Source organism: Capsicum annuum, chromosome 7 (genome assembly GCF_002878395.1).
Source record: "Capsicum annuum cultivar UCD-10X-F1 chromosome 7, UCD10Xv1.1, whole genome shotgun sequence".
In the NCBI taxonomy this organism is placed as follows: domain Eukaryota; kingdom Viridiplantae; phylum Streptophyta; class Magnoliopsida; order Solanales; family Solanaceae; genus Capsicum; species Capsicum annuum.
The window spans coordinates 128,933,624-128,956,993 of record NC_061117.1 but is presented as its reverse complement, the minus strand read 5'-3'; positions in this window follow the sequence as shown (position 1 = coordinate 128,956,993).

Sequence of the window (23,370 nt, the reverse complement as noted above, 5' to 3'; positions counted from 1 at the left end):
ATAAATAAGAGAAAACTGCAGCTTCATATCGGATCAAGTTAGCACGCAGTTCCACAGTTCAAATAATTACCTTCATATTTCAAATCAATTTTTGAGTTAGCCAACCTCAGAATCAAAATATGATATGTACACACAAATTTAGAACACACAAGCCTTATAAAGCAAAAACTCCTAGTTTTAGATGTTAATCTTAAAGTTTTATCTTTCTTGGGCAGGTTGAAACTAGAAGATCATATCAAAGGTTATGTTTGAATTTCTTGTATGTATTGGTTTTAGAAGATTTTATATCACCAAATTGAAGTTGTTTACATGATTACTAAACTTATGACTAATGTCTCCCAGATGAGTATTATTTATTTTGAATGTACCCTTTTCAATGGTTATTACAATAGTGGCATGAATTTTATTTAGATCATTTCCCTAAGCATTCCCAGTATATTCTCACATCATGGGGTCTGGCGATTGCAGGCTATGATTGCATGGATTAAACTCGCGATAAAGCCACAAGTCCCTCAACCTTTGCCACTTGAACTGATCCAGCCATAAGCCACGTGAGAATAAAATCACCTATACCTTGACTATTTTGAATTATAATCTCTTACTGTTTCACCTATTTCATTAAATGTTAGACCAATTTCATAAGAAACTAAGCCTTATATAAGACTCATATAGATAACAATTGGTAAAGTCACCAAATTTAAACTTATTTATATGATTGGATAGTCACTTCTTAGTTCCTAAAGTGTCATATTTGCCAGCTTTTTTAATCTTTTTTTGTTAGTACTACTCAATCTTTTTCTGGTAGCAACCTGCAGCAGTTTAAGCATTAGCTTAGGTTGATTATATAAATCTTTTGCATTAATTTTTCTCTATTCAGATACAAATCATCCAAAACCAATACTGTCAAAACAAATAGACCTTAAAGTACCATTGTATCACCCAAAAATTCTAATAATTTTAACAGACATAAGTAATCCATACTAAGAACACTTCACAGAATAGAAGAACAAAATTATTAGGCTTTTGAGATTGCAAAATTAACAATATCTTTTATCTAGGTTGCTTAGACTCTTAAAAAATGAGAACGAACAATAACAATGTCAATAAAAACAAGTAGCTAACTAGAACCTACAAGCAATCAATCCAAAAAACCTTTAATCAAGTAAGGCCACGATTCAAATCTTAATCGAGGCAAGCTAAGTGATTTAATCCTATCTGTCTAACTCTTATAGGCAGAGTTACCTGTCACTTGTATTAATAGGGGGTTTATGTACCAGATTGAATAGTTTAGGCGCACAAAGTGGCCAAACACCACCAATTAAGCTACAAACTAAAGTCAAAATTAGAATGAAATGGATGAGCACATACTTGACTTCCAAATGTATCATTACAAATCCTATCCTATTCCCCAAATGAGCTGGTTAGCATTATAACTTAGCTTAAAGACCCTCGCTTTTTGCAGGTTGTGCGCACTTATACCAATTATTTTCAAGTTGTAAAATAGCTTTCAACTCATAAAATTATAAGGAAGTCCTTATGGAAAGCGGAGAGACGTGGGGTAAACATGTTAGAATAAACAAGGGAAGTACAAAACCAGAACTATAGATGATTTTTTTAACATTGAAATTACACCAGAGAAACCATGTTTATAACTGTAGATGATTGAATTTTTTGCTGCCTTAGGACTATTTCAGGAGAAAACATTAGACTACAACAATTAAAAATAGAAACTACATTATCAGCAGAATTAAATCAACATAGAAACTACATTATAGACAAATTAAATCAACAATTAAGACTATGCTCATCTTACTCAACTTCTGGTCGTCAATATAATGCATTACGATATCTTACCTAACATAACGATCGTAATCAGCAAAATTACAAGAAGAAATAAAAAATTTCACGCAATCAAATGAACCCAAAAAAACCCAAAAATCCCAAAAAAATTGGTGAAAGTCATAGAAGAATAAACTAACCTTAAAATTCTCAAATTGAAGAAATTGAAGTGCAAATTTGACAGAAATTGAAGTGCAAATTCGGTCTGACTTTCCAACACAAATCAATTTTTGAAGCAGCACCAGTATATCCCATAAAGATCACCACTAGCAGCTAACTACCAGATCATCTTCACAAGATTTAATAGTTTATCGCAATTGTAGCGAATTTCGTTAGCGATTTTAGTGATTTTGCAGTCCTAATCGTTCATTATAGCGATGCAAAGCTATAGGTTTAAGCTAAGAGAGAAATCTTATCGTTGAATATAGCAATTAGAAGCTATAGGTTTAAGCTTAAAGAGAAATTACATCGTCAATTCATTGATTTTAGTGAGAGAAATAAGAGGGAAATAGGCGTCGATTGTACAATGGATTAGGTTTAAGCTATAGGAAAAGTTTTCTTTAGGCAGACTTAATGAAAAGTTTGGCAACGTTTTCTTTGGTGGACTGTGAAAAGTTTTTATGAAAATGGACGGAATAAATTAAGCATTTTAATAGCTTATTTTACTTTGCTATTGCAATGCTTATGATCAAAAGCAATGGTTGTAATATTAATTTATAGCTAATAGGACAATAATTTTTTGCAATGCTTTAAAGCGTTGCAATAAACTCTCTACTGTAATGCTTTGTTAACCGTCACCAAAAAGTTTGTTGCAATAGGGGTAATTTCAAGTAGTGATCTGATCAGGGGAATACTTAAGCAACTGGTTGAACTTGAGGCAATACTCCTTCACATTCATTGAGCACTACCTCAGGTTCATGAACTCTTCTATCTTTGCTTCCCTTATCTCTCCTGGGAAAAACTTGTCTAAAAATGTATCCTGAAATATCTACCAAGTCATGGGAGCTACATTCTTCCCTCTGCTATTCTTCCACATCACTACCCAATCATATGCAACATCTTTCAACTTATAGTTTACCAATTCTACACTCTCCTCTTAAGAAAGAAGCTATGGGTCCAAATCTGATTTCTACCCAAAGAATTTTTGTGGTTTATTCTCATAAAATCTTGGCTCCTGGCTGCGGGTAAGTCCCAATCTTGCTGAGGTAGGACAGTAGCCTGACCGTTGCCCTGAACATTAGCTGTTACAGCTTGGGCTGGCGCCTTAAAGACAACCTAAAATTCTTCATGTGACACATTCCCCTTCAAAGGGTCTGTGGGCTGTGGTTGCTCGTTATAATTTTTATGGGCGTTAGCTCGATGAGGAGGCATTTACTGTCACTTGATATCACTAATTAGAAGAAGATAGAGACACTGAATACACGATAGTTCATGAAAGATGAGGTGATTTCGTAAAATACTCCTTAGCCTCTTGCTCATAGATGTGGCTCACTTCATACCTAAAATGAAGACTCTACGTTACGCAGCTTGTCTAACTCCCTAGGATTCTCTAAACCTTAGGTTTAGATAGCAAGTTTGTAATGCCCCAAAATCAAATTCTCGTGATGCCACAGGGTTCTCCGAACTCCAAGCTGTCCTGAGCTAACCCTTGCTACTTTCTACTAAATCAAAATCTTAAAATAGGAAAATTATAAATATGAAAACATAATAACTATGGAAATCTTATCTAAAGCATAGAAATCTAACAAATATTGGTAAGAAAATATTGAGAATTTGAATAATGAATCAAAGTCTAATACTAAATCTAGTAGTCCGACAAGCCTCTACAATCTAAACCAAGAGACTCACTGGGACAGGCCCCAGCTGACTTAAACTGTATGAAATGAATAAAGAAACATCTACTAATTAACTGAAAGTATGAATAACTAGGTCCCCATACTATGAGGACTCACAAACTGTAGAGATGTAGATGAGATGCTCGAAAATCACACTCACTGCTGAGACTGAGCACCTGAACCCACATTAAGAAATAATGTAGCACATAGACATATATGTGGATCAGTACTTTAAGGAGGTACTAAGTATATGAGGGTGAGTGCAATAAGTAAGCGATATCATCATAATTCAAAAAATAATGCATGCTAAAGGTAAATGACTCACATAGGCTTGAGTAATCTAAAAACTGAATATCATAAATCATGAACAATAAAACATATATTATGAATCTTGTCAGTCATTACCCTTAGTTCTGAAATTTGTTCTTTTTGAAAGTTACTACATTGTCTTATCAATTTGTAAGGGGAATACTTTATCTCAAGACTTAAAGAATCTTAAAACATTTGCTTTCAAAACACATGCTTTCATCTTAAAGCTTTACGCAAATAGACTATTTTAAGAGTAGGGGACATTTTATTTGGAGGTTTTTCTAACCGACATACACCATGTGATCATCCATGGAGTCCCACGTCTGTCCCCCGTTAGGTAGGGCTGTTCTACCCTTTCCATTGGAATAGAACTCTTTATCTGAAGTGATCACAATCATTTTAATCCACATAGAAGTGGAAATAATCTTACTCCTACGGTGGCACATAGTACTCGGGAATAAAACTGTAGCAACTTGCACATGTCGGTGCTAATTACTACTCCATATTATTATGCTCAAAATCTTAATAAAGCTACTTCAAAAATAGTACAAGGTTAAATCTCAAGTTATATGAACAAAGTGGATTCTTTATCTTAACTTAGAACCAAAATGTCAAATCTTTATCAAAATTTGAGAATAATCTTATCTGAAGGTGCTCATAGCACAAATAATCTCAAAATAGCAATCTTAATTAGGGCATAATGACCCATGCGTCAATATTATGTTAAAACATCTTAAAACTCATGCTTGATAATAAAAGCATTTAAAAATTATCACAAAATCTTTAAATTTCAGCAATATGCATGAGAATATGAACAAAATCATGGAATTCAACTTCTAAATAATTGGATCATATACTTGTAAATAGCAATAATGGGCATAAACCCTAACTTTAATTTAATGGAAAATCTCATAAACTTCAGTAAAAGTTGAATTTAAAACAAGTTTTGGGAACAAGGATGGAATGATTATCCTTGTTCATACCCCACATACCTCAATTGATGATCTATATGCTAAAACTTGAATCTTGGATCTGTATTTATGTTTTGGAGGTGACTTATTAGAGTTCTTGAATTGTGAATTCTCAATCATGAATGGTTTTCGAGAATTAAGGGAGAAATTTGGATTTCTTGGAGAGAAGTTTGATAAACTAGGATTTTGGTTGAGAGAGATTTGATGAAAAGTAGATGTAAAGTGCTTTGGAGGGGTTTAACTCATTGTTTAGGACGGATTCGGGGCTGGGAGCTTTACCGAAATTCCTCTCTTAAACTCATAAATAGAAATGAAAAATGAACAAAACCCCTACTTTTGGATTTGGCGCGATGCGCCTCTATCGCGCCAAGCCACTGGAAAAATGTCAATTGGGAATATGCATAATGGCGCTACGTGGTGGTATCGCGTTGCCACCATTGGATGGGACCTAGAAACTTAGATCGATGCGCCAATATCACAGACCCTCACTGCAATTAGACAATTAGGGATTTATCCCTCTCCGCAATGCACCACTATCATGGAGGGACAATGAAAATTGACAAATGCAAATTTGCTGATCTCTACGACACTCAAAGGGCCAAGGTAACACACTAACAACTTAAAAATTCTATAACTCCTTCATCGAGTGGTGGATTTAGGTGAATATATACTGGTGGAAAGATTATTCAATTTCCCACATAATGGGTAGTATAAATCTTGAAGATTCCACACGAAATAAATATTCTTCATCTTAGAAGCTACCCCTTAACAATTTAGGGATGTATTCAAGCTAAGAAATATGTGGGGTATTACATTATCTCCCCTTTGGGAATATTCCTCCTTGAATGTCGCTTGTTAGGCTAAGAATACTGAGGAATCTGAGGATATATGATAGCATTCATATCTGAAAGAAATTTCAAAACTGAATCTAAATCATTCTGTGCTTCTGAGTAATTCTGTGAGTGCATGAACTCACATGTTGATAACTACATAGCTGAATCTGTTATTACAAATGAATTGAATTAATGAAGAGTATTACCTTTGGCTAAATCTAAATTTATGGAAAAAAGGTGAGGGTACTTGGCACACATATCTACTTCTACTTCCCAAGTGGGACCCTCAACAGACTGATTCTGCCAAAGAACTTTGACCAAGGGAACCTCTTCATTCCTTATCCTACGGATCTGAAAATCAAAAATCTCAAATGGAATCTCTTCATATAAAAGGTTGTTCAAAATATATAATCTTTCAAAGGGACTACAACAGTGGAGCTACCGATGCACTTCTTAAGACTAGAGACATGGAATACAAGACGAATAACTAACAAGTCTGCGGGCAAACCAAGCTCATAAGCTACTCTCCCAACACAACTCTGAATTTTATAATGGCCAACAAACTTGGGACAAAGATTCCCCTTTTTTCCAAATCTCTTCATCCCTTTCATGGGTGAAATATTCAATTACACTAAATCACCAACCTCAAACTCGAGGTCCCTTCTTCTCATATATACAGAGTATTTCTGAGGACTCTTGGCCTTTTTCAATCTTTCTCTAATCATCTTAACTTACTCCATCACTTCAAACACTGCATCAGGCCCAAGCAAAGCAGTCTCACCCACTTTAAACTAAACTATGGGTGATCTGCATCTCCTCCCATAAAGAGCCTTAAATGGAGCCATTTGAATGCTAGCAAGATAACTGTTATTATAAGTGAACTCAATCAATGGCAAATGCTTATCCCAACTACCTTTGTAATTAATAGAGCATTCCCTCAACATATCTTCTAGATTTTGGTTGTCCCTCTCTGCTTGACCATCTGTCTGAAGGTGAAAAGTTGAACTAAGATGGACTTGGGTACGAAGACCCTTCTGAAAGGCTCTCAAAAATTGGGAAGTAATCTGAGTACCCTTATTTGAGATGACAGACAATGGAACTCCATGCAGTCGGACCAACTCTCGGATACACAACTTAGCATAATCCTTAGTTGTATCGGATATATGAACTAGCAAGAAATGTGCTGACTTAGTCAATCTATCTATGATAACCCAAACCGAATCATGATGAGTACGCGAATGGGGTAAAGCAGACACTAAGTCCATATTGTTGTCTTCCCACTTCAAAGTGGGGATGCCAAACTTTTGTAACATACCCCTAGGTCTTTGGTGCTCTACCTTAACTTGTAGATAAGTAGTACACGTATCTACAAACTCTTCTATATCTCTCTTCATACCACTCCACTAATAAATTTCTCATAGGTCACGATATATCTTGGTAGCACCTTGATGAATAGAATTACGCGTACCATTACAAATAAGATGTTCCATATATAATTATACACACAAACAATTTGGAACTCTTTTAACACATTAGAATCAAATGATACAAACTAGACACACAACTAGCTCAAGCTAATAAAACTAGTCTCCTTGATTGAACACTAAATGACTCAATAAAGTAAAAACTTGTTTGAAAACACTTTTAACCATTGTAATCACATCCTTGAAAACTTATATTCTTGTTTATATCATTTCAATACATAAAGCACACAAGTTATCCTCTAAACAAGGCTAAATAAGCTAGATGAGGAACACTAGAGTGCATAAATAAACCCAACTTCATCACCCCACACTTAAAGCCTTGTTCATTCTTGAACAAATCTTAACTATTAGTATCATAAGCTAGGAAGACTCTACACTTTTAATACAAGCAAAACACTCAATCTAGTACTACAATTACTACACAGAATGCAAGTTTCTGCACTAAGCATGTTAGTTACACACTTGATAGCTCATGAACACCACTCCAAAACATCCTACCTTGAAGAATTAACTTACTTAGTTAGCAAACTCATATATATTGTTAAATCAAGGACATCATAAAAATAAACCACATTAATCAAACATGTACCCTTACAATAAGAGTGTTACACATAATCTCTCATATAAATGCATTTTATAACATGATGGGTATAAGAATCAAATTATGCTCACTCTCATAAGAAATTCACAAGTTACACATAATAAGCGATAGACTTACCCTTAGTGTAGTGCTCCACTAATATTAGAATGATGAACTTGGGATCAATTAAGTATTTTCCCAGTTGTAATGTAGGCTAAGGGATGAGTAGCAACTATTTTGGAATAATAGTGACTATCTTTCCTAAGTGCTTTATTACATCACTACTTACAGTTAAAACCAATCACCAATAACCAAATTATACCATTTTTGTCTACCCTATTTATTTGTTTTTCACCCCATCCTTTGAAGCATATTTACATACATTATGGTGGGAGTATTTTATGCACAACTCATTCAATTTGAACAATTTTTTTTATTTTTTATTACTCCTCTCGCTACCACAAAACATAACAATTCACTTTTGAACATCAATAACTCTCACTTTGGGAATTCAATTTCACCTTTTTCTTTTTAATTTCACACTCCTTAACTCACTTAATTTTTCATTAAAGAACCTAGGAACTTTGGATCAAATCAAGGTCTATCAAAGAAGGGATTAGGCTACTTATAAGGCTACCAAAGAAGAATCTAAAGGCTCAACGGGGCTTACTAGGGTTATGCACAAGGGTAGGTCTAAAAGAAGGTACAAAACAAGGCTATCGAAGAAATACCTATAACATCTCCTATACCCACACTCTTTATTTTGCTTTGTACATACACCAGGAAACTTATAGACATCAAATGCAAAAGGAATATACAACACCTCACACGCACATGACACATGCCCAACTTAAAAATATTATCATAGACCTTAACTAAATAATAGAACAAATTCAAATTTTAAGCCAACAACTATAGGAGTCATAAAAATGATCCTAAGAGTTTCAAAAGTAGTAATTTACACAATAAACATTCTTTTACAATACAAACACTTGAACCATGCAATCAAAAATAGCACCAACAGGAATATCTTACAAAAAACTTTAAATTGAGCCTACAATTTGGAATCCCCCCCCCCCCCCGCCCGACATATAAAAATATACTTTTTCCCTAAAGTAAACTTTAAAGGTAAGAGATATAAATACAAATACTCCCTGAGGCCTATAGGCCTAGCTAGTAGAATTGTTTTGCATAAAAAGTGTCTATGGGACCTCACATCTAGTTTTCGCCATGCTCCTTAGCTTAGGTTTTCGGTAATAAGACTTCCCATTAACCTGTGACTCAATAGAACAAAAACTACATGAATTAAATACTCAAAACTAAAAATAAAACATACCTACTTAACTTGGGTTTCCTCCTAAGCAACGCTTAATTTATTATCGCAGAACGACCAAACTCCGACTAAGTCAAATTCCTTCATCCTTTCCCTCACACTTGGAGGTTATCTTCTTATTTGTTTCTGACCTCTTGAGTGTGCAATCTCAAGTTTAACAATATTCTTAACTTTAACCTTTTTAGGCTCATCCACTTGCATCATGTTAGGTTTAGGTAGTTGTGGCTTAAGGTTCTCAATGAGAGTGTCTAAAGAGGTTTTTGGCAGATTATCGAACCCACACTTTTCCTCTATAATAATAGTAATCATATATAAGTCCTTGTTGTGAGAAAGATTATTAAGTTCTTTGAAAACTTTAAATACCACTTCTTCACCCTCCAATCTCATTGTTAGCATACCTTGTCTAACATCAATTGAAGCTCCTTCATTTGCTAAGAATGGGTGGACAAAAATTATTAGTACCTATGTGTCAGCCTGAAAATAGAAAATAATAAAGGTAGAAAGAATAACAACTTAACTAACCCTTGTAACGACATCCTCAATAATTCATTTCAAGCGAGCAATGATCCCATTCCTTAATTGCAGTAACACAGGGCTCGGTCTAGGATTCCCTAAGTACAAAGTGTTGAACAAGGGGAGGAGCATCAAGTTAACACTTTCCCATAAGTCAATTAATTTATGGACTACTTTAGTACTCCCAATTCGAATAGGAAGAGTAAACTTCCTTGGATCCTTTAATGTTTTGGGGATTTTTTGTGTCACTAATGCCCTACACTCTTTAGAGAGTGCTACCGCCTCTACATCCTATAGCTTTACCTTATTTGCAACCATATCCCTCCAAAACTTAGTGTACTTGGGAACACCATTAAAAATATCTAGGAAAGGTAAGTTAATGTGAAGCTCTCTGAACGTGTCAAAGAACTTCTTAAGACATGCATCCTCCATTGCTTTTCTATGCTTGTGTGGGAAAGAAGTTGCTATATCTACTTTTCCACATCTACAACAATTTTTTTCTTTTAAGAACTCAGACTTTCTCAAATTTTTAGACACTTTTTCAAATACCAATGGGGGAGTCAAATCTGCATCTACCTCCTTAACTACCTTTAGATGTTCTTTATTAAGCTCTTTATCACTCCTCAAAGTGATTTCTATTACTTGTTTTGGATTTTTTATATATGCTCGCAAACCACCTTGAGGCCTGTTATTCAGTGTACGTTGTAACTACCCCAACTACAAATCTAAGCATCTTGTGGCCACTTGCTGATTCTTTAATTATGCTTGTTTACATTTCATGTCCACAACTAGTTATGCTTGACCAGCTAAGAGTTGTTTCATCATCTACTCCATATTGCTAGTTGACTGATTTGGTAGAGCCTGTTGTTATGGGGCCTTCCATGCCTATATTGGTGGCTCAGTCTACCACTTGATGATGTAGGCATTACCATAATTAGGCCTGCGAACATTACCCATATATATTTCTAATTCTAGATTTGCCTCACACATAGTTGCTGAATGACCACTATTACCTCAAACATCACACTAACCTGCAACTTGTTGGATTGTATGAACTGTTGCTGTAGGCTATGTTACTCATAACTTTAGACTACTTCTTTGATTTTTCAATGCAGAGATCTGAGCAGATATGGCAGTGAATTTGTCAGCCTCTAATACACCTATAAATCTTTTTGTATTGCCCCTAGATTATGAGTGCCATTCTAGATTTCCATGAGCTATGTGGTTCAATAAAGTGTACAAATCATTATATGTCATCTCAAGAGCTTGACCACCTGAAACTGAATTTAGCAATATTTTTGTATTGTGATTAAAAGCCTCTACAAAAGTATGAACAACTACCTCATAGGATTGTTGAAGGTGTGGACAGACCCAAAAAAGTTCCTTGAAGCACTCCCATGCATGATAAAGGTTCTCGTCTGGCTTTTATTTAAAGAATTCTATCTCACTATAAAGTCTGACAGTCTTTCCTGACCAAAAAAACTTGAAAACAAATTTTTGAGCCATATCGTCCCATGATGTGATTGAATTTGCTGACTCTACATTCAACCACATCTCTTCTTCCCCCAACAGTGAAAGGTAAACAAAGTCATCCTCAAATAATCTTTATTCATACTTGCAGGGGTAAATGTGTACTGATTTCTAGAAAACTTTGCAAGTGAGCCTGTGGATCTTCATATTAAAGCCCTGTGAAGTGTCCACTACTAATCCAAAGTTGTACCATATTATTTTTCAGCTTAAAATTGCCTCTATCTTCTAGCTTCTAAAATGGGGAGGTCAAATTGGTTAGAAGTGCGATTTCCATGTCTCTGACTGTCCAATGGGTTGCTGAGCTTCAGCTAGTAGAGGAGTATTTAACTTCTTGGATTTGTAGAATTCAGGGGAGAAGGATTGCTTCACACCTTCGTTGATGGAAAAATTGCTTTTGTTCGAATCTTGGTTCAACCAAGTCCTTATCCCTTGCCTCCTTATTACGTTACAAACCTGTTTCCTGCAAATAATCAACCAAGACCAAGATTAAAAAACCAAAGAAATATAAAAGGAAAAATAAATATAAAATAGCTGCAAAATTATAAGTCCCCAGCAACAACGCCAAGTACTTGGCAGCGCTTAAGTGCACACGCAAGTGTACGTGATCTATCAGGTAGTAAAGTGTTCTTATTAAAGCCAAGTATCAATCTCACAAGGACTAGGTTGAACAATGATTCACGTGATGCAAGAGTAACCAAAAAGAGAGTTTGAAAACTATACCTTTAAATTAAAGTAAATAATGCATAAATAAGAGTCTTAAAGCAATCAATGGATTAAAGACTAGGGTTAAAGCACTTTGAACAATCATACTATGTTCTTGAACTTTATTCGTCAATTCATTTATCTTTTTTGTTGATTCATATGGTTAATTACATGGTCGTAGTCTCCCGACCTCTAACCGTTTGCCTAATATGGACATTACAACTACATCATTGAGTGGGGATGTAATAATCCAATTAAGTACTTTTATCTATCATCCTATGTTTTAATCAAGTAAGGCTTTTAGGTACATCCCTATCCTAGATGCTACTTTTAAATCCTTATTTTATAAAAGAATACAAACCATGCTTTGTTCATCTCCCTATTCTATCTCTCTATCCCCTCTCCCAAAATAAAAAGGTAGACAACTGATATATTTTTTGGGTGATCAATCTATCAAATAGTTAAATCAAAGATGAACAAATAACCAAATATGATAAGCAAATTAAACAAAAACAATTCAAAACAATAATACTCATCTGCTTCGCTTTAACCCCAGAAAGGATGTTTCTAGCCACTTCAATAACAACAACCACATACACAATGTATTCCCACCTAGTGGGGTTTGGGGAGGGTGGAGTGTATGCACAGCATACCACTACCTCAGGACAAGTAGAGATGTTACTTTCTATAGACCCTCAACTTAGAACGAATAATATTATAGCAATAAAACATAAATGCATATCAACTTGTACAGGCAAAATAAACTACCGCTAGCCACAAGATAATACTAGTGACATACGATACTACTAAAACAAAATATCCGAATCCATAGAAATCACAAAACCCATGAATAAGACACTTTAGACACAAATACGGAATGCCCCCTACTGCGACCGACGCCCTGTCAACCCCTAACCCTCTACCCTAATTTGCATTCTCCAGACCGTCCTACCAAGGGTCATGTACTCCATGAGTTATAACTGATCCATCTAATGGCTAATCACCACCCTCTAATATTTCTTCTGCCTACCTCTACCCCACTGTAAGACCCTGCAAAATACTTAGCTTAATCAGTTCTCTAAGCTTGTTAAGGGGTCCCAGACATAGAATATTTTAGTTAAGTATTCAGACATAGTGTCATTCTAGCCTATGAAAGTTTGTGATCTTATTTCATGGCCTTTACGTCCATTATAGGTGGATATTTATGTTGATTCATGACCAGGAATATCCGTATGTATTTCTGAACAAGTTTCAGATTTTTTGGACTTTGTTTGAAGCTTCTTTCGAATCCTAAAATAGGATCAACGTGATTTTGGCGTGTATCATTGACTATCATGATGATAAATGTTTTCTTCAGATCCCAGCATCAATTTCCAGTGAGTTGATGCAAACTCAATGCAATGCGTTGGCTAACACATCGATGCCAATAACGTAGTGCGTTGGTCTATGCGTCGATGGTACAGTTTTTTAGTCATTAAAAGACCGCATCCTTGGGGGTATTTGTGTTTTTTTCATCAACCTTCAGGCCCTAAAACATAAAATTTATCACCTTAGAGAGCAACTAAACTCATATTTTCTCAAAATTTACTCTAGAACATTCAAGTTCAAATCAAAAACTCAAGATTTCTGCCATTAATTATCAGAAATTCCTTAACTAAGGTATGTGAAGTGCTCATCCAAGGGTCCCTTCCACCTTTGTAGTCCAAGAAACTATTTTTAGACTTCAAGTAAATGAATTCCATGTTGGTTTTGGTAATATCCATGTTTAAAAATGATTAATTGGGCTTCAAATCCATATTTGACGATCAATTTTATGTGGCATTAATTGATTTATATGTGTTACCATGTGAAATCATACTAAAGCCTTCAAATGGTGAATTTAATATTGAAGTTGTGTGCTTATATGTTTATTAGTACTATGTGCATAATTTATGCCTTTCAAGTGATTGGTGAATTAACTATGTGAGTTGAATAGTGAAGTTATATCATGTTAGCATGTGTTTAGGTTCATGCCATGCAAGTGTATGTTAAAATGCCCCAATGAATGTAGAATGACCAAATTCTTAGTTTACATGTTTCAAGTTTATGCCATGCCTCTTAATTTGTGCTATCGAGTCCTGGGGGTAGTTTTTCCCGACAATTTAGCTTATTATTTAGAGCCATGGTCAGTCATGGATCAATAATAGTTATGTCACTATAAATAGTACTCTCAGTTAGTTAGAGAACTCAGGAAAAACTCTGTAGATTTAGTATTCTTTAAGTCTAGTTCAGTAATTAGTCCATACCTCAATAAACTCAGTCAGGTAACAAAATGTAGTAGTTTCTGATAGATCACAGAGCTCAGTGTACCTATTTTGGTTTAGTTAAATAGTAATATCAGTAAACACTCAGTCCAACCGAGTACAGAATAACAATCAATTTAGTGTCTATTCAATTGGGAGTAAAATTCAATACCGAGTTAACCAAGAGACTGGGGAATTCCTGCCAGCAGAGGGTGTGATACTTAGTAGAAATCCCGGCATTACAAAACTATGTAGCCAACGTAGGTTGAGATATCTTTCTTCCAGATAAATTGAGGGCTGATACATCTTATTTGAGTTATCCTGTCAGAGAGGGTTAACTCATAGCTTGTCCATACCCGTGGCATGAAATTGACACCCTTTCTAATGGGTTTACATGTTGGACCCCATGTAGTTTAGAGAGGGGCATATCAATTTGATGATTACCTCCCACAGTCTCAGTTCCAGTCCCAGTCTCAGAATACAACTCAATTCAGTTCTATAAATTTAGAACTATCAGTCGTAGTCACTCAGCTACGTATGGAACTCAATATGGTTGCACAGTATTTAGAAATATCAGATATAGTCATTCAGATAATCAGTAATACAGTATTTGTAAACTCAAATATTAGTTATCAGTATTCAGATTCAGTACTCAGTATTAGTACGATCTTAGTTATAGTATATGTATTCTTGCATATACTCTTACTTCGTTATACTCATGTTATTAAGTTAATATTGTGGATGCATATGAACCCATGTATTTTTGCCTACCTCACTCAGCACACCAATACATTCAAAGTACTGATGTATGCTTTTCATTGCACTATGATATCTTATATCATAGGTTCAGACGCACGACTCCAAAGAACCCTTAACAGTTCAGATTCTCCACTTTCAGGGTAGTGGTGAGTCCTCATAATTTGAGGACATGCTTATTATTTATAGTACTTTAGTTTTATTTCGGTATGTAGAGTTAGTTGGGGGCTTGTCCCATTAACTCCACAATTCAAAAAGTTAAAGGCTTTTCAGACTAGAGTATTTTCAGTTAGTTGTTTAGTGTTTCAATACTTATATTAGGTTTTGGATATTTTGATACCATATTCATATTTATTTATAAATGTGAACCTTATGGCATATATTTTCACCTATTTTTGCAATCATTATAGTATTTATTACAAAGTTATTACAGCAGGTACTTGTCATGGGTTAGCTTGTGGTCATTCTAGATTGTGAGCACCGTGTAGCATCCAGGGTATAGACTCGAGGCATTACATACTTGGTATAAAAGCCTAAGATTCAACAAAGTCCTAGGAAGTCTTACATCCATATCTAGTAGAGTTTTATCCATAGGTATGTTGCATGAAACACTTACGGACAGGAGGCTATGAGATGATTTAGAAGATTTTTCCCTTCTTTCAGTATTCATGCCGTGCAAGTGAGTATGGGATCAAGTTACACTCTCTTTTTAATCCTAGCTTCTCTTCTGTTTATATAATATGCCTCTAAGAGGACAAAGTGAAGAGGAACAGGAGACTAGTCAGCCCCTTAGCATGTCCATCCAGATTCTTTGGGCTAGCATGTCTCCCATATGGATTTTAGAGCAGCGTTCACCACCTATGATCATCCTATAGCACCCTAGAATGAATGCCCAACTGCTTTTCTGATATAAGAATGAAGAGCACAAAAAGATACAAGGCATAGTCAAAGGATCAAGCTTTTGAATTGTCAAGTGTTTGAAGCCTTTTAAAGTCTTGTCAAGTTGAAGGAGAAGAAGGGAATCAATACACTCAAGACGCGCCTCACTAGAAGGGAAAAAAAGACTTTTCTCCTTATATTTAAACACACAAGAGACACCCAAAGTTTGGGCTATTATGGTCTTTTAATGGCTTTTCTTACACTCCAAAGGAGCACCCTTCAGTAAGGGTATTTTTGTCATTGCTCGTAATAAGTATAAATAGGCACATTAGCTCTTATTTTCCTTAGTTTTTGAGATAATTAATTGAGTGACTTTTAGATTGTAATCTTAGTGTTATTTTGTAGTTTTTCTCTTCTCCTTAAGAGAGGGAATCCAAAACTTGAATCCTAATACATTTGAAATTGGCTTTTCACTTGTATTGGATTATTTGGCAAGAAAGGTATGCTTGAGGAAGTATGAGTCCCTTGGGTCACCTAAGAGGAAGGTTTGAGCTTATATTTGTGATGTGTGTTTTAAGGTTTGATACATCTTCTAGTGCTATTCATTGGTGGAAGTAAGGGTCTTTCTATCTATATTTAATTTTATACAATTCTTTTTCTTAATCTCCTTCTATTATTTTGTTTTCTCTTTATGTGCTTGCTAGTTTTTGTATTCTTAGTACCAATTTCGTGTATAGCCTTTCTTTAAGCTACCATTTGGTACCAAATCCCTTGTTAGGGTTGTTCCAACATCACTAAATCTTGGTTTTAGTGTTCTTATTTAGAAAATCTCAACAAAAAAGAGTAAAAAAATCATAAAGTACAAAAAAAAAGTAACTTGTGTGTTGTCGTAGATCCAAATTTCCATGTTAGATCTACAAGTTTTTATTTTGTTTTGAAGGTTTCTAGTGCTAGATCCTTTCTCTCTAGAACATAGGGAGTCTAGATCTACTTTTCGATTAAAGTTTTGTTGAGTTTGAGCTAAGAACCTCCATGAACATGGTGTTTTTGAAACTTTTAAGCTAAAATCCAAAATTGAACTTTCTATTTACACGTGTTTTGTGAATGATTTTTAGTGGGTTGGTTTTTTTTTAGTCTATGGAACCTAGATCTTCAAGAAAATTCAGATTTGGAGTTCATTTGCTAGGTGGTCAAATTTGGTCAACACTTGAATATTGATATTGTTCATCCATGATCTTCATATCTTAGTGAAGAAGAACATTCAAAGGTTTTGTTACATCCTAAAGAGGGAAGAAAGAGAGTGGAAAAGTTGTTTTTATAAAATCATATTGAAAGAATATTTCATTCTTCCAAGAGGAGGGGGGGGACAAAGGGACAAACAAAGTACAAGTGTGATTACTAGGGGGGACCATTTCATTCCATTCACATTTGAGACTTGAAATAACCCTAAATTGCATCCTTTCTCCCCCCAAATCTGAAACTCTCACTTCCAAGGGATAGTGTTTGGGCCTAAACTAGGTTTTGGAAAAATTGAAAATTCGAAAAGTGACAACCAACCATGTAGTGCCACATCATCACTTGTGCTGAAACAAAATTCAACTCTAAAATTAGGTTTCCTTGGTTAAAATCTTTGATTCTAGTTGCTTTTAAGCTATTTCTATCACGAATTAGCAAACTAGTAAGTACCTACTAGGTTGTTAAGAAGTCTAGAGTTCGTTTATTTCGTGTCTTCGATTTCTATGTGCTTTTCTCAAATTTTTTAAGTCGTAGTATTTTTTTGGTTCAAGTTCATGCATTACTTTATTTTAGTCATTTCAAAAAACTATCAATTCTGATTCAAAGCTTCTCACCTCTTAAGTAACTAACAAAGTATTGCCGATTCTCCAACATTTGTGAAGCCAAGGGCGAGGTGAGGTTGAGTGTGAGTAAAGTGAGGTTTTTGAACTAACTTGTTTACTAGTTTTGTAGGTTTTTTTCTTTTTTTTTTTTTTTGTTTTTTTTTAGGTAGAATTGACCATGGAAGCGGAGGATTCTTCATTCCAATCCTTGGGAAATGATATAATAGTAGCCTTGAAGGATCACTTTGAGGCCTTTACCCGAAAAAGGAGGATATTAATGATGGCTTGAGGAGAGGATTGAAGGGTGGGTTTGACATTATAAAATGTGATTTAGGATGCATGACGCGTGACATAATTAGAATTAAAGCGGGGGTTGATAGACTATATCCACCAAAACCTCCACAAAATTTAAACCACCAATTCCAAACCCATCATCAGCCAAATCCAATGCCTTGTCTCCATAAGTTAGAATCCACAGAGAAAGAGGTCAAGCCTAAAGATGGAGATAAAATGGATCGTGAGAAATAAGAAGAGTATGAATAAAAGAGGGTAAAAGAAAGGGAAACCATGGGTAGTGAAGTTGGAAGGGAAAAGAAATGCTTGATTGTGGATCTTGTCCACAAAGAATCCTTATACTAACTAAACCAAATACTAGAATTTTGCCTAGAATTTTCTCTTCTCATGTGCAGGTTTAAGACACTAGAATCCCCTAGGAGAAGCCCAAGGAAATTCCCTTTAAGACTTTAGCTGAAAGTCCCAATTTTTGGATAAGTGTTGAAGAAGTGAACCCAAAGAGAAACCTTACAATACTCCTTTGTAATGTGGAGCATGAGGGCTTCCATGATGTAGAACCAAGTGAATAAAACACTTCTCATAATCTACAAGGTAATAAAGCTATTTTCTCCACTCCTAAAAACTTGAACTGTTGTGATGTGGCTAGTAGTAGCCAAAGTGGTGCAGCTTTGGATTGTATTAGTAAATAAGTGTATTAATCTCCCTTTTGTGATACTCTTGGCATTGATAGGTTGCATAAGGACCAAAATCTTGTTGTGAGTACACAAGCACTAGTTGATCCTTTAGATAACAAAATCAATTATTTTCTTAATAATGATTTGTGTCCATCTAGTGCTAGCACTTATAACTTGAATAAGGTTCCATTATCATGTGACAAGAGTATTCACACACTACATGACCCTCTTGTAGATGATCGCACATTGGGTGATGTCTTCACACTTGATTCCTTCCTATACTACCTCTTTGCCTATAATCATAACGATGTTAATTTTGAATTGGTATTATGTGGAGGTAGTATGTTTGGTGGTTATTTTCCTTTCTTGAATGATAATTATTTTGAGTTTGGTAGCCTAGTGAAAGGACTGGGTAACCTTGGAGTAACCCTTTGTCTTCTACTCCCTTCTGATCCCGAAATATTTTTGAGTTATGGAAGGTGTAGTTTGGGTTCATTCTCATTATCTTTTATTATTGATTCTATTCACTTCCCTGGTAACCTTTATGCTAAGATGTTCATGTAGAATACCAAGGATATGTGGGTATAAGTCAAGTGTGAACAACCTTGGAATGATGAAATATGTGTTGTTAAGGGAACCTTTGTTAGCCGTAGATGTCTAATTTTGAATGTTTGCCTTCCTTTGTAAATAAGGGACATATGTGTTTGTTTCAAATTGTATTCTTCACTAATTGATGTTTTCTTTCAGTGTGTCCTTTGTAATGTTAGTGGTCGGATTTTCTTACTCCTCACAAAGGATGGTTGGTTGTATTCTAAGAGTGTACCCCCTTGGCATGTTTACCTCACTTATGGTACCAATTCTAACCCTACTATCATAAGGATTGTATGTTTTTTGCCTTCCCTTTTGTTTTCTAAGGTGTGAATTTGAGGATAAATTCCATTCAAGAAAGAGAGGATGATATAATCATGAAGAGCACAAAAGGAGATAAGTCATGGTCAAAGGATTAAGGTTTGGAATTGGCAAGTGGTTGGAGCCATTTAAAGTCTTGTCAATTAGAAGGACTAGAAAGGAATCCAAACATTCAAGAGGAACCTCACTTGAAGGGAAAAATGGAATTTTCTCCATATATTTCAACATCCAAGAGGTGCCAAAAGTTAGGGCTATTATGTCCTTTTAATGTATTATTTTTACACTTCAAAGGAGAACCCTTCATTAAGGGTACTTTTGACATTGTTTGTAATAAGTATAAAAAGGCACATTAGCTCTTATTTTCCTTAGTTTTGAGCTAATGAATTGAGTAACTTTTAGATTATAATCTTAGTGTTAGTTTGTAGTCTTTCTCTTATCCTTAATAGAGGGAATCCGAAACTTGAATCCCAATACATTTGGAATTGGCTTTTCACTTATATTGGATTATTTGGCAAGAAAAGTATGCTTGAGGAAGTGTGAGTCCTTTGGGTCACCGAAGAGAAAGGTTTGATCCTACATTGGTGATATGTGTTGGAAGGTTTAATACACCTTTTAGTGCTATTCATTGGCGGAAGTAAGGGTCTTTCTATGAATCTTTAATTTCATGCATTTCTTCTTTTTCATCTCCTTCTATTATGTCGTTTTCTCTTTATGTGCTTTATGATTTTTGTAATCTTAGTACCAATTTCGTGTATAGCCTTCCTTTAGGCTATTACGTTCTGGCCTACCCAGTGGGCAATACTATTGCTTCCAGGATTTGGATCTTCACTCGAATGAACCCTCCATTATTTATCGGGTCTAAGTCAAATGAGGACCTTCAGAACTTTCTTGATCAGGTACAGAAGGTTAGCGATATCGTAGGGGTGACTGCTATTGAGATCACTGAGTTGGCCACATATTAGTTACAGGATATGACTCACTCGTGGTTCAAAAGTACGACAGAAGTACGGCAGAAACCACCAGGGTATCTGCAGACCTGGCAGTAATGTGTGTTTTGGGTATAGAAAGCTAGGCCATAGAGTCAGATAGTGTCCTCGGATGGGTTCGCAGAGTCAGTATACCCGTCCCTCAGCTTATTTCAGTAACCCAAATTAGTAAGGTACCTCAACTAGTGCCATAGTGGGTAGCACCCAAATACACTCTATGCTCTTCAGACCAGATAGGATTAGCAAATTTCTCCTGATATGGTCACTGGTAAGTTATAAGTTTATCATTTGCATGTTGACGCTTTGCTAGATCCAGGAGCTTCCTTGTACTTTGTTACTCATTATATAGTAGTTGATCTCTGAGCTTGTCCCGAAATTCTCATAGAGCCTTTCTTAGTCTCTACCCCAATGGGTAAATCTATCACAGCACAATGGCTATACAAGAACTGTTCGATTATGATATCTTAAAAAGTCACGTTAAAAGACTTAGTCAAATTAGAGAGAATTGATTTTGATGTCATTCTCGATATGGATTGGCTTCATTCCTGCTATACCTCACTCGACTACAGAAATAGAATTGTCCAGTTTTAGTTTCCAAAAGACCCCATCCCAGAGTGGAGGGATGTACTTTATTACCTAGGGGTCAGCTTATTTCTTGCCTTCAGTCTATAAAAATATTATCAACGGGGTGTGTCTACTACCTCGTTTGGGTCCAGGACTTTAGTTTAGAAGCCCCTACTTTCGAATCAGTATCAGTAGTATGTGAATTCCCAAATGTGTTTCTCTAAGATCTTCCAAGATTTTCTCCTAGAAGGGAAATTGATTTCGAAATTGATCTCCTTCCACATACTAAGCCCATATCTATTCCTCCATACAGAATGGTATCGGCAAAACTTAGAGAATTAAAGAAACAGTTAAAGTACCCCTTAGATAAGGGATTCATCAGACCCAGTATGTGTTCGTGGGGCACATCAGTTTTATTTGTACATAAGAAAGACAGTTCTCTCAGAATGTGTATACATTACCGTCAGTTAAACAAATTTATGGTCAATAACAAGTATCAACTTCCCAGAATTGGTGACTTGTTTGACCAACTTCAGGGTGCCAGCTATTTCTCTAAGGTAGACCTCAGATCAGGTTATCATCAACTAAGAGTCATGGAATGTGACATCTTAAAAATAGTTTTCATAACTCGGTATAGTTACTTCAAATTTTTAGTCATGTCTTTTGGTCATACCAATTCCCCAGTATCCTTTATGGACTTGATGAACCGTGTCTTTAAGCAGTACTTGGAAATGTTCGTAATAGTCTTCATAAATGACATTCTTATTTACTCCCGTAGTAAACACGATCATGCAAAACATCTCAGAATAGTATTGCATACTCTTAGAAACCATTAGCTATTCACCAAATTCAGTAAGTGCAAATTTCGGCTAAGTTCAGTAGCATTCCTAGCCATATCATTTCCGATGATGGCATTAGAGTTTATCCCCAAAAGTTGAGGCAGTGAGAAACTAGCCCTGACCTATCTCTCCATTAGATATCAGAAGTTTCTTGCATTTGGATAGATATTATCGATGGTTTGTTGAGGGATTTTATTCTATTGCATCCCTTATATCTAGATTAATTTAGAAGAAAGTCAAGTTCCAGTGGTCAGATTCTTGTGAGAAGAGTTTTCAGGAGTTGAAGACTCGACTTATGACAGCTCTAGTTTTGACCCCACCTGGTGGTTCTGACGGCTTTATTATGTATTGTGATGCTTCCAGAGTTGGATTGGGTTGTGTTTTAATGTAGAGAGGTAAGGTCATAACCTATGCCTCTAGACAACTTAAGTACCATGAGAAGAACTATCCCACTCACGATCTTGAGTTAGCAATAGTAGTGTTTACCTTAAAGATTTTGAGGCACTATTTGTATGGTAGGCATGTTGATGTGTTCACTAATTATAAGATCCTTCAATATGTGTTCTCTCAAAAAGACCTAAACCTCCATCAGAAAAGGTGTTTGGAGTTGATGAAAGACTATGACATGAGTATGTTATATCATCCGGGTGAGGCGAATGTAGTGGCCAACGTCCTAAGTAGAATGTCTATGTTTGCTTATGTGGAAGAAAGTAAGAAGAAGTTATCTCAGGAAGTCCATCAGTTAGCCCAGCTAGGTGTTCGCTTTGTCAGTTCAGCAGAAGGTAGTGTATGGGTGCAGAGTAGTTTAGAATTATCCCTAGTTTCCAAAGTGAAGGAAAACCAGGATGCGGATCCCAGTCTAGTCAAGTTGAAAGGATCAGTCAGAGATAAAAAATTTGAGGTTTTCTCCCAATGAGGAGATGCTGTGATGCATTTCCAGGGTCGTCTATGTGTTCCAAGCGTAGATGACTTGAGGCAGTGAATTCTTACAGAAGTGAATAGTGCGTGCTACTCGATTCATCTATGGGAAACTATGATGTACCATGATTTGTGGGAGATCTATTCATAGAGTAGGATGAAGAGAGATATTGTAGAGTTTATGTCTAAGTGCTCGATGTGTCAGCAGGTTAAGAATGAGCATCAATAGCCTAGTAGGTCCATGCAAGAGTTTAGCATTCCCACCTGGAAATGGGAAGAAATGATCATGGACTTTGTGACATGATTACCTCGTAATCGTTGTCAGCATGATTCAGTTTGGGTCATTGTAGATAGGATGACCAAATCCGCTCATTTCCTTCCAGTACAGACATCATATTCAGCTGAGAATTACACCAAACTCTATATTAGGGAGTTAGTCAGTTTGCATGGAGTTCCGTTGTCTATCATTTTAGATAGAGGTACCTAGTTTACCTCTCATTTC